Raw genomic sequence first — 12,651 nt, 5'->3', positions numbered from 1 at the left:
CTTAGACCCTATGTTTGCATGCAATTCTTTATTATAGATTTTAATTTCTTTCTACCACATTTTATAACTCTTATAAAATTTAAGAAATTAAAACTACAATCATGCATTGTAAGCATACATTAATATAACAATTATATTAACCAAAGTAATGTCATGCTCAATGCAACTTTATTTTCATCTAATTAATACAACACTTATATTAATTATGAAAATAAAACATGCATTCATATATTATAACATTTATAACTATATGATGCATGACATTACATACATACTATATATCAAACACACATATTATGCATGTAACCTATGGTGGGATTTTAAAAGTATATGGCATACAATATGCAATATGATTTTAATTAAAATACACATTCATAATGCATAAAATAATTAAATAGCAAAGTTGGAACGGTTTTTGGCACCCTAGGAAAGTAAAATAATACAAAAAAGAGAAAATGACTGCAACCGCCCTCGAACCGCGAACTGGAACCACAGAAACGCGTCGAAAAACACATCGGGACAGTGCCTCGGCGCCTAAGGGCAACGCCACGGCGCTGCTGCAGCAAAATGCAGCGCCGCGACGCTACAGTGCAGCGCCGTGGCGCTGTGTGCTGTCCCTGCAGTGCCATGACGCTGCTTCGTAGCGCCATGGCGCTGTCTACGCAGTCTGCTTCGTCTTCTTCGCTGTTTTCTGCAATTTTTTGCCAAATCCGATGCCACGAACAACTTTCGAAGGACCCGGACTTACAGACTCAATGCAGAAACAATATGCCCAAAACATCGGGCCCTTACATGATCAAATCAAGAAGAAAAACACTATCTGAATGCCAAAAACCGGAAATTTTCCAACCCGCAAACCCATATTTCTAAAATATGAAAACACCCACCATAAACACCGATTTTGCTCCCAAAAATCAGAACAACAACCTGGCTCTGATACCAATTGAAGGGATATGAATCCCGGAGCGGAAGCGGACCGTTGTTCGTGATATTTAGGAAACAAAATCATAAAATTCCACATGAAAATACAGAGGAAAACCATTACCTTTGAAGAAATTTTCTTCAACGGTTTCCACCCGAACAGCACCACCGCGTCTTCCTTGCTATCCTCTCGGGTTTCGAGAACACGCTTGTGGGAGCGTTTCGTTTGGAATGTGAGGGAGAGTTGAGGGAGAGAGCTTGATTGAGAGAATTCGAGGGAGTTCTTCGTTGGGGCCTTTTTTCTGTTGCAGAACACTTTTGCAAAAAAAACTTATATGACGTGGCGATAACTCCCCACGTTATAACTGCCCCCACTCCCCTGCAATTAAGCAGGGGAGTGTTAATATTAATATTAATAATTAATATATATATATAATAATTAATATATATATATAATTAATTAATCATATTAATTAATAAATGTTAATTAATTATTAATCTAATTAATAATTAATTAATATGTATACATATCAAATAAATACTTAACCCTTAATTATTTATCACATAAATAGAATCATATTCTATTGCATTTCTCTCGTATAACCTATAGTTCGAATGTACATCTTATGCACATTATTTTTAACCTATAGTCTTAATATAAATCTTATTCATATTAATTTTATTTGAATCTCATTCAAATAATTTCTCTCATAATATATAGTTTTAATTTAGAATAAACTATATATTATAATATATGAATATACATATAATCTCTTAAGAAATTTGAACAATTCAAATTCTTCCAAAAACTTAATCTTCGTTTTACCCGTTATGAGCTAGAAGGAGGACCTAATGGACCTACAGATCCGAAACTCCAACGATACGAGATTAATCGGTCAAACTCATTGACCGAGTTAACAACATTCGTTAACTACGGGTCACTCCACTAAAGACTCGCAGTTGCACTCTTCTCATTGCAGAATGTGTTCGTGTCCATGGATATACGACCATTAATGACGAGTCAATCCTTCACGAGTGCTCGTAACTCAAGTTGGGTCTAACTACCGTTTTACCCATGAGTTACATCTTACTCCTTAAATACCACTGCTCCTCTCATGAACAACCCGGTTATGGTCTGACCAATAACCGGAGGTCCCTCTCGGGCCAATGAGAGGGTGGGGCCCCTTCTTAAAGTCTCGGAGTCAACATTTAAGGGAACACTCATCTACTCCCCTAAAGTCGGGGAGGAGTGAATTCCATCTTGTGAAGTTATGTTCCCAGCTCCCCACTCGGCCTCGTCTCCAAAATGGTAGGAATATTGAGTCGGCATCTCGGGCCACTTTGACCCATACAGATCAAAGGACAAGGCCTCACGAGCAGGAGTCCATAACTCACTCAGGATTGAGAATGAGTTGTCTGGTCATCCTAAGAAACAACAATCTATTAGTTAACGGTGTTACATCTAAATATTGGCTATTTCGTGGTCCGATCTTATACAAACTCATTGTATAGGATACCCCCACTCGCATGTCTCCACACGAACGACCTGGATCGAGTCGTCTGTAACCTTTACAGAGTGGGCCGTATCCATAGTGTTGCCAGGATAAGGTACCTAGCCTTATCCATGTACTATAGACCCTTTAAGTTATTCACGAGACATTATCCACTTGTATATCAGGGTATATCAAATCTATACCTCGTATATCAGGGGTATATCAAATATATACCCAGTATATCAAATATATACCGAGTACAAATACTGTCCCGATTACACTACAATAACCTCAGATGTTTAGTTTATTGGATTTTGGACAATGCAATGCTATGAATTCAACAACAAATTTATTGAATAATAGTTTATCGAATATACATTTGTTTTTACAAAATACAAACAACAAGTTTAGGGCAACACACTCAACAATATATATGTTGTATATCAAATATATTCGTTGTATAGTAAATATATACTGTATATCTATTATATACTATTCTAGTTACATGACATAACTTTGGATGTTAGTTTATTGGATTTGGGTTAATGCAATTCTAAAAGAAACACCAACAACAACTTGATTGAATAAATATTTGTTGTTTTATGTTTACAAACCACGAGTTTAGGGCATAAAACCCAACACCCTCCGCTTCCTGGCTCAATCTTGAGAGCTCCCGCTCACTTATCAGCACCAGAAGTAACGATGATGCTTGGCCTGCATTCAATTTTGAATTAGAGGCAGGGCGCTTTCTCCTCACATCGTTAACATAAACTGACACCATCGCTGCAAGAAAACGAAACTTAGTTAAAAGAAGACAGCAAAGAAAAGAAGATCGACCAGAACGACCATACCAAGGTCTGTTAGTCGAGGACTCGGAGGTTGCGATCGAGGACTTGGAACGTGATAAGGGAACTCAACGAAGCCCACAGCAGAAAGAAGGTTGTCTGTGTAACGCCCCGCGTTACTCAGGTCCGGCCCTACGTTACTCAGGTCAGGTTACCCTCGAGTCCCGGGGGTTTCTTCTCAAAGATAATTTTAAATTTATCTAATTGCTCTGTGTCAGTTCTTTTGAACTACTGTAATAATTGTTGTGAGTTATTGGTTTTATGTATGTATTTAATGGTTGTTGACTGTAAGTGTGTTGTCGTGGCACTTGCCTGGGTCGTTAGGCCGATTGCTTAATTCTATTAGTAGAACTAATTAAGTATAGGGAGGTGAGGTCTGCATTCGTAATCTTTTGGAGTCCATGGGTCTTGTTTTCTTTCATTTAATTTTTAGTTAAATGGGCTGTATTAGAAGCCCAAAACTTATCCAAAGAAGGGACCTTGTGTGGATTTGTCAAATGCCCAAAACCCTAGCTATTTGGAAGTTAAAACAAAGAGTTATAAAGAGAAGAAAAAAAAACCCTAACCTTTTTCCCCCATCTTCACGTTTAGCCTTTCCCTCCACTAAGGCTACCTCACGACCTTCGCCAGCAAGCGTTCCTCCGACGACCACAACCGACGACGACACGACGACCCAGTCCACCGCGACAGGCGCGGCGACGACTCCATTTCACGGCAACGGGCGCGGCGGTGTATTTGAGAACAGCGGGCGACGAGCGACGTTGGCGCGGCGGTGTGTTCCGACAGCGGGGTGTGCAGCGGCCGGTGTCCGTTCGTGGCAGCGGCGGGCGGCGACTCCGTTCGTGTTAGCAACGTGCGGCGGTGTGTTCGAGAACAGCGGGCGACGTGCGGCGTTGGCGCGGCGGTGTGTTCGGACAGCAGGGTGTGCAGCGGCAGCGTCCGTTAGTGGCAGCGGCGGGCGGCGACTCTGTTCATGCTAGCAACGTGCGGCGGTGACGATTGAGTGTTGCCATCCGTGACAGCGAGGGTAGTAGATGCGGTGGTGACAGCGGGGAATTTCAAACAGCGGGGTTTTATAGTGTTTGGCGACTACCCACACCTGATAACAGCCCAATCTACGCAACCCACGCCCTGTCGACTAGGATTGGAGCTATCCGCACCTGAACGAAATCGTTTCTGGCGGTAACGAAGCATTTATACCACCTTAGAACTAGTTCGATGGCTGAAACTTCTATTTTAATTGCTTTTTCTTTTTCCTTGGTGTTTAGGTGTTGAATCGACACGTGCTTTGGAAGCCTAGCAGTGTGTAAGTAGTACCGGGGGGGGGGGGCGTGTGTGAGTGAATGTATGTTAAATTCCTTGTATAAGTCTTTGTGTTATTGTTCACGTTAATCTAGATTTGAATGTCTGTTACTATTGATTCTGGCAGTCTTTTGTTCGTTGAGATAATTATGGAAGAATAGATTCTATTATAATTGTCGACATTAGATTTGGTTATGACTGAATATTGCCCGTTGTTGCTGAACTTGTAGTTGTGCTGGCTAAAATGTTGTGAAGCATCCGTGGAAGTCTATGTTTCTGAGTATGACTGTTGTGTCGGTGTTTCTGAGTATGTTGGACAGTTTCATGAGGTCATCCCTAGTTGAGTGATTTGTACAGTTTGCTTGTTTTCGTTTAGAATAAACCATGTAATTAAGGCGTGCATTATACTTGTTTGTTGTTGTTGATGGGCTTGTTGCATCTGTCGTATGGTAAAACGTTGGTGTGATGTGCTAGACGTGTGAGTAGGATCCCTAACATTTTGAGAAGTCTGGCTGTGGTTACTAAGGCCTAGTCATAGGAATATTGGGTCTACCTTAACGTGTAAGTTGCTGTGACAAGCAGGATGGGTCATTGTGAGTTGGAACCCTTGTTGGAAGCGAGAGGTGGGTTCGTCGGTGTTGTATGGTTCGGGTAGGATGTTGAATGAGGGTTAAGCCCCATGAGTAAAGAGTCGGGGTCTGCTACGTCTCTATGGGTGTCGAGGCTCTGGGTACAAAAGATCGGGGGTCGATACACCATTTTTGGTTGAGATGAGTGTCGAGGCTCCGGGTACAAAGGGTCGGGGGTCAGCACAATGAGTCTAATTGAGACTAGTCTTGATTTTATACGGGGTGGAGGCCAATAACCAATACGTTGATAAGATGTCGGTACCTTGGGAATAAATGTCATGGACCGGTGTGTAACCCAAGACCTTGGGAATAAATAGCAAGGTCGAACGTCAAGCTTCTATGGAGGGTTATCGGTACCTTGGGGATAAATGTCAAGGACCGATGCGCCTCGAAGGGCTAGCCTTCGAGTACTAACTCAGGGTTTGGTATGAGTTTTATGTTTAAAGGGTTAGGAGCTAGCGGATTGTGCAAATCAAAGCCACGATAGTTCCGAAGTTGGTTGGAGTGTCGAGAGGTCACTTTACTGTTACTAGTTCTTGATGCTTATTACTTAGATTGTTGTGTATGATACCGATGTGATTGTGAGTATGCTGTTTGGTGTCTGTTTGGTAAGGGCTACTTACGAAGTATATTATATACTCACCCCCCCCCTATGTTGTTGGTTTCAGGTGTGAACAGGACCCTCGGCCGTGGTGATGACGTGGAGAACGTTTGACCGAGGAGGGACCACTAGTTATGTTTTGCTTACGATAGTTGGACTGGGATTTCCTTGCCCTTCGCGTTAGAAACTTAGTGCCAACGTTGTCAGAGTTTGTTGACTCACGGGACGTTTCTTTCTTTTGTTTTATGTTTTTGTTCTTTTCTTTTTATTTCATACTTGTTCTTTACCGAGCTGTTAGCTGCCCAGATTCATTATTATTGTTTAAAACCAGGTTGAGTTGTTGAATTGTGGAAGCAAATAATTGTAACTTTCTTTAATTGGTTCTAGCCACTGAGGCAAATTGCGGGTTGTCTAGGATCCGGTCCTTTTCTTAGTTGGGTTGCTAGCCATTAAGGTCAATCTGAGTTTCCAGGTGTCCTTTTGTTGTGACTGAAACCCCACAGGTTTTTCCTCCGTCTCATGTTCCATTAATGAAAAGAAAAAAAAAGTGATTAGTTATGGCAACAATACCCCATACCTTGTAAAGATTTTGGGGACGTTACAGTCTGCCACTAGTGTGTTCACGTGCATTCCCGTGCTTCTTAAAGTTAAGCTAAGCTTTGGTGCTCTGCTCGGTGAGCTCTTGTATACCTTGGGGATACTGCGAAAGATAGAAATGGTTAAATACGCGTTTAAAGGGACGAACTTAAAACTAAAGCCAGATTAACCCGATGATCTACAGGGAACCTAATAAAATGGCTCTTCTAACTCGTCTAGATCGAGATAATCCCCATAATCGTAGAACCACTTATCCTTCCACTTCTTTACAGATGAATGACCTTTAACCACTGTGCCTAAGATCTTCCGAGCACACAGGTAGAATCAGTCCCCTGTCCTTGGTGCCTTTTTCACATTGAAACAGACGAGCGGTGGGTCGGTATTTAAAGGTATAGGGCCATCCTCCTCCTCAAATTCTAACTGCCATAATACCCCAAGACCGAACAAAATGCCCCACCTATTTGGAGTAAGCTGAGCTTGGGCATTGTTTATTTGGTTCATAAACACGTTACCAAAAGGGTGAAGAGGAAACCTAAATCCAAATTCAAACATCTTCATATACAGAGTCACGCACCCTACGGGTGGATTATGCTTGGTCTCGCTCTCCTCGAGCATATGAAGGCCTAAAGAAGTGGGATGTTGTATTGGGGCCTAAGCGAATCTAGATGGAACTCGAGCATTTCGGACCGACACCTCATCTTTCTCGTTGGTTCTCTCCCAAACCCTTTTCCATTGAAGAGGCGTCGCTATCTCTCACTCATACAAACTAGCCTCACCAGCTGGAGCACTCAGCTCATAGGGGGACTGAGTAGTGCGCTTTTGTGGAGTTTCAACTCTTGTGCAAGTGAACTGTTACAAATTTTAAACTAATGAAACTAAATTATTATACACTAAGTCTATATTGGTGTCCAAATGTATTTTTGAACCAATTATATATCTATTAATCAATGGATACGGATAAGTTCAATTAAAACATGGGTTATGAAACCCCTAAATTATCTTAAAGATCAAGAAATTCATAATTTTAATACGTATTTTAAACATGTAACAAATTTTGCATTTTTATTTTTAAATAGAGCTTAAGGTTGACTTTTTTACAATTAATTGGATTAATTAGTATACTCGAATCAATTTAAATTGTACTAAAAAGAAACTTGAATTTATTAATTAAGAAAATATTTTTTATTTATGATATAATATTAGTGTCGAGGATTTATTCGACGGTATAATTATTAAAAGACCACTCTAATTAATAAGTTTTGAATGTGTAAATGATGAATTATGTGAGACTTACGATTTTTATTTTTATCACAAATTATGACTAAACACTAAAAGATATGATTAGATAAGGGAGAAGTAATAAATTAGAAGGAATTCAAATTCTAAAACCAAACAGTAAATCGAAAGGAATTCAAAATTTAAATTCCTATTCCTGAGTGGATTATGAAATTTGTATCTCAATTTCGTATAAATAGGCAGTACCATTGCATAAAAAAAAAATCACTGCTCTCAATCAACAAATAAATGGCGGGTTAGAGTAAATCAATCGTCGTTCTCACTCTCCTCTGCTCTTCCTTCATTCTTCTTTTTTCCTTTCCTTCCGATGCTCGTCCATTCAAGCTTTGTATGTTCGACGCAATCTATCAGCTCGGTGACTCCATATCTGATACGGAAAACTTAATACGCGAAAATCCGATGACTCCATTTTCTCACCTTCCCTATGGAGAAACATTCTTCAAGAACGCAACTGGCCGCTCTTCTAATAGCTTGCTAATGATCGATCAATTCGATACGTGCTTTCGACTTTTCATGTTTCATGTTAATATAATAATATGCTTATAGTTAGTCCACTGCAATCATCCACAATTTTACAATGCTTTTCAAAATCCAAATTCAAATTTCAAATTTTCTCTCTCGTTGTTTTGCCGTTTTTCTATTCATCGTCAATTTCCAACGTTTGCTTCTTGTAATAAATTAATCAACATTTTTCTTTAATGTTAAATTATTTTCTTCCATTCTATTTTGTTTTCTTTTCATAATATTTTATTTCGATTTTATCTATACAACCTTCTCAAAATATAACGCCTTAGATGATCGATCATCTCACTTTACCTATATCTTAAATGACAATAATCAATAAACTTTATCGTTTCGATTATTTCAACTTTGGCTGCTAGACTCCCTTTGATAAACCTGTATTTGAACAAAGAGGCATCGATGACTCATGGAGTAAATTTTGCAGTGGCTGGCTCTACTGCTTTACCTTCTGAAGTTCTTGCTCTAAACAAGATCTCATCTCCCGTCACCAACACATCTCTAACTAAACAAGTTGATTGGATGTCTACTCATTTTAATACTATTTGTTCACACCAAAGAGGTTTGTATATACTTGATCTAATTTAATGTAAACAGAGTATACGTATTCTATGTTCGAATTTTTTTCTTATATTAATCTCTTGCTTTCACGTCCATCTTAAAGATTGCACCGAGAAGTTAAAGAATGCCTTGTTTTTGGTTGGTGAGATTGGAGGGAATGATTACAATTATGCTCTATTCCAAGGCAAAACTATTAAAGAAGTTGAAGATATGGTGCCCAAGTTGTTCAAACTATAAAGGAAGCTGTCACCGTATGTTGTTATTCTTCTTTTTTATCGTATTTTATTTTATTTTGTTGTGAAGTATATTGTCTTTTTCTTCCTACCTAAATTTATTGTTCTTCTTTTTCATAATTGTGTGTTTTGCAGAGAGTCATAAGTCATGGAGCTACTCGAGTTATTGTTCCAGGAAACTTTCCAATAGGTTGCCTACCAATCTATCTCACTGGATTTCAAACAAAGGATTCAACCGCTTATGATGAGGTTCACTCTTTGAAAGATTTGAATGATTTAGCAAACTATCACAATAAGCATCTTAAAAATGCCATTAGATCGTTGAGAAAAGAAAACCGAAATGTAAAGATTATATATGGTGATTATTATAATGCACTCTTGTGGGTTCTACGACATGCTTCATTACTAGGTACGTTTCTTTATCGTGCGTTTTACACTATATGTTAATTTATGTAGAAAATATTATATATCTAATAAATTGGAACCATCTCTAATAGGGTTCGATGAAACATCCTTGCAAAAGTCTTGTTGTGGGATTGGAGGTGATTATGATTTCAGCTTAATGCAAATATGTAGACTTCGTGGAGTACCAGTTTGTCCAAATCCAGATGAAAGAATCAGTTGGGATGGAATTCATTTGACACAAAAGGCTTACAAGTTCATGGCAAATTGGCTCATTCACAACATCTTTCCGAAGCTCCATTGCATAGTTTAAATTTGTTTTGTTTTGTTTTGCTTTCTAATATATTTTTCTTCTTTTAAGTTGTTTAGCGAGATAGACAAGTATTGTGTTTATTCGATTGATCATAGTATTCATATTCTTTCTTCATCTCTCTTCTCGATTTCAAATGACGTTTGTTAACTATCCCAACTGAGTTTGTGATAACATTTATCATTAGAAACATTTTAGGAGTGTCTTAACAACATACACAGTGCACGTCAAAGTAAAAAATGAGAGACTTCCTTGGAAAAAAATAAAAAAATAAAAAAATAAAAAAAATAATGACAACAACATAGGTTACAAAATTATAAAAGTCAAATATAGCAAATTTTGCTTATCAAATTTTTAGGTGATTTTCTGCCCTTTTACTTTTCACAAAATTGTCATTCTATATATAATTAAATCGAAATTATTTTTTGATTTTAAAATCATTAAAACTAGATGGAAGATCATGAGTTTATAAGCGAGGACCGCCAAATAAATTGTATAAAAGTTTTCAAAACAATCAAAACAATTTATTACAAAATACGTTTGATGATCGTTGAATTCATGGGTGTTGAGGTCATGCAATTCTTTTTTTTTTTTGACAATATTAATCTTGACCTTTTTAACAATGTATATCCCGACAAGAAAAAACAAAATTCTAACATCAATATTGCTGGATTAAATAGTTAATCTTTATTTAAAATGAATTTATTGTTGAGTGATTAAGTAATAATTGTCTTAAATCATTAACACACACGTAGGATTAGAATATTATATTTTAAATAATAATTTGAAAATTTTCAATTTCAAAAAGTTTTTTAATTGAATTTTAAAAAGAGAGTTAAAACACATAATATACAAAACTCCACCTTTAATTATAATTAATAATAGAATTTCGAAGCTTTCCAAATTTTAATGGTTACACAACTTTGTCTCTCTTTTACTTTTTCCTACAATAATTTTGTCTTCTTCATACTTATTCGATGTTTCTTCCTCCCTCAATTTTCTTTTTTCAATATAAAACACATATACACAAACCGCGCAGATGTTTCGAAGTTACATTACGATTAAAAAATATACTTTAAAATCAATTTTGTTACTATTTTTGTTTTAAAAGATTATGTAGGATAATAATTCTTTAATTTAATATTTATAAAATTTCTAATTAATTAGTATAAACTCATAAATTCATCATTAATTTTAATTTTGGCGTATGATCGAAAAAATTGGAAATATCAGGTGCATAGTGTCACGACCATACCTGTTTCAATCGTGCGACGCCTCGTTGCAAAGCACGATCATGGCAAGCCTATAGGGAACTTTAGCCCCAACATACTTTTCGCGCCCTTTGTGGCTTGTTGGACCTCAGGAGAGGTTCTATCTTCCTCGATCGAGCTTTGATGTATGGGAAACCTTACCTGTTTAAAAAACACACGTTGATTATACCGGCATTTCAACTCTTTCGCAACTCTAGCTAGCCGAATTGATGTACTCTATGCCAAGCCCTACAACTCAACCTTGCCTCTATACTAGGACAAGCTGCCCTGAACTCGATGTCGCAGTTCAATTCCAACTACCTTGTTTCTCAACCACTCGTGCGCGCGGTGGCGTGTGCCTGGCAGTGCGTGCGCGCGAGTGGCTTCTTCGTATGGTGGGTCTTTCTTCAAGCTTCTCTTCATTGTTGGTGTAGATGGCATTTTGGAGCATTGGGTCAAATATGATCACATCATCTCCTCCTTGAATTGGATTCGTCCTCGAATCAAGTTGTTTACCTACATTCAAATGAAGCAAGTTAGTCGAATGATAAGTATCTATAGTAGGACTATTACCTTGATGAAGTTTTCCAACTTCATTCTCTTCGTTCTTCTCAAGGATCTCCACTTGGTTTTCATGTTGGCTCTCCTCGTGTGGCTCGACCTTTTGAGGTGTTTGGGATCCTTGAGTGGGCGGCTCAAAAGAACTTCCTTGTTGCTCTCATTCTTCTTCTTCAATTCTCCTCTCCAAGTGTGGCATGGCCTCGAGCATTGACTCCTTAATATCCTGTAAAAGCTCAACATAAGTACTAGGCAAAGTATTTCTTGTTTCTTGAGTTAGGAGATCATTACCTTGAAGTAGGTATAGAAGAAGCAATTGTGTAGCACATAGGGCTCGCTCTATTTCATCTTTTCTAGCCATGAGAGTCACGCCTGTCTCATTGTTTTCAGGGGCCTTTTCTTTCTTTTTAGTTTGAAGTTTAACACCTTCCTCCTTTTTGACCTCCAACCTTCTTTCTTCCAATTTTAGCTCATCAATACGTACTTCCTTTGGATAAAGAGGTACAAGTGTGATTTTCTTACCTAAATGCTCAAAAGAATATTTATTAAGAAAACCATTAAAACTCACATTCTTGTCAAATTGTCCCGGTCTCCCTAGCAAGAAATCATTAGCATGATAGGTACAACATCACATCACAAGTGACCTCGTCCCTTGTACCTACGTATATTAAATGGAACTGGAACTTGCTTTTGGCCTTTCACATCTCCACTGTTATTCAACCATTGTAGGCTATAAGGTCATGGGCGGGGTGTGGTGGCTAATTTCAACCTCTCTACTATATCCTTACTAGCAACATTAGTACAACTCCCACTATCAATGATAACACAAGATGGGGGTGGAGTTTACTATGCACCTAGTATGGAATAGGTTCTCTCGTTGTGCCTCTAAGGGTTCTTCCCTAAATTGCACTTGGAGGTTCCTCCTCTTTTACTTCCTCTTCTTGACTACTTTCTTTTTTTCTCTCCTCAACCTATAATTTCTCCTCCTTATCATCTGTGACTAGCTCTCCTTCTTTAAGCATCATGGCTCTTTGATTAGGGCAATTTCAACTTATGTGGCCTACTCCATGACACTCAAAACATTTAATCTCACTAGCTCTAGTCTTAGGAATTTCGGGTTGGGTTTTGGACTTG

The 12,651-nt window shown here is 38.1% G+C and overlaps 1 pseudogene; it reads left to right on the top strand.

Moving 5' to 3' along the window:
- Positions 1 to 5,558: 5,558 nt before the first annotated feature.
- On the top strand, positions 5,559 to 9,712 carry LOC148212903 (GDSL esterase/lipase At5g03980-like; annotated as a pseudogene).
- Positions 9,713 to 12,651: the final 2,939 nt, after the last annotated feature.

The sequence above is a fragment of the Momordica charantia genome (genome assembly GCF_013281855.1).
Source record: "Momordica charantia cultivar OHB3-1 chromosome 2 unlocalized genomic scaffold, Mcharantia_2.0 BLBB01000002.1, whole genome shotgun sequence".
In the NCBI taxonomy this organism is placed as follows: domain Eukaryota; kingdom Viridiplantae; phylum Streptophyta; class Magnoliopsida; order Cucurbitales; family Cucurbitaceae; genus Momordica; species Momordica charantia.
The sequence above is the reverse complement of the archived record's forward strand: the minus strand, read 5'-3'. Positions and strand labels throughout refer to the sequence as shown.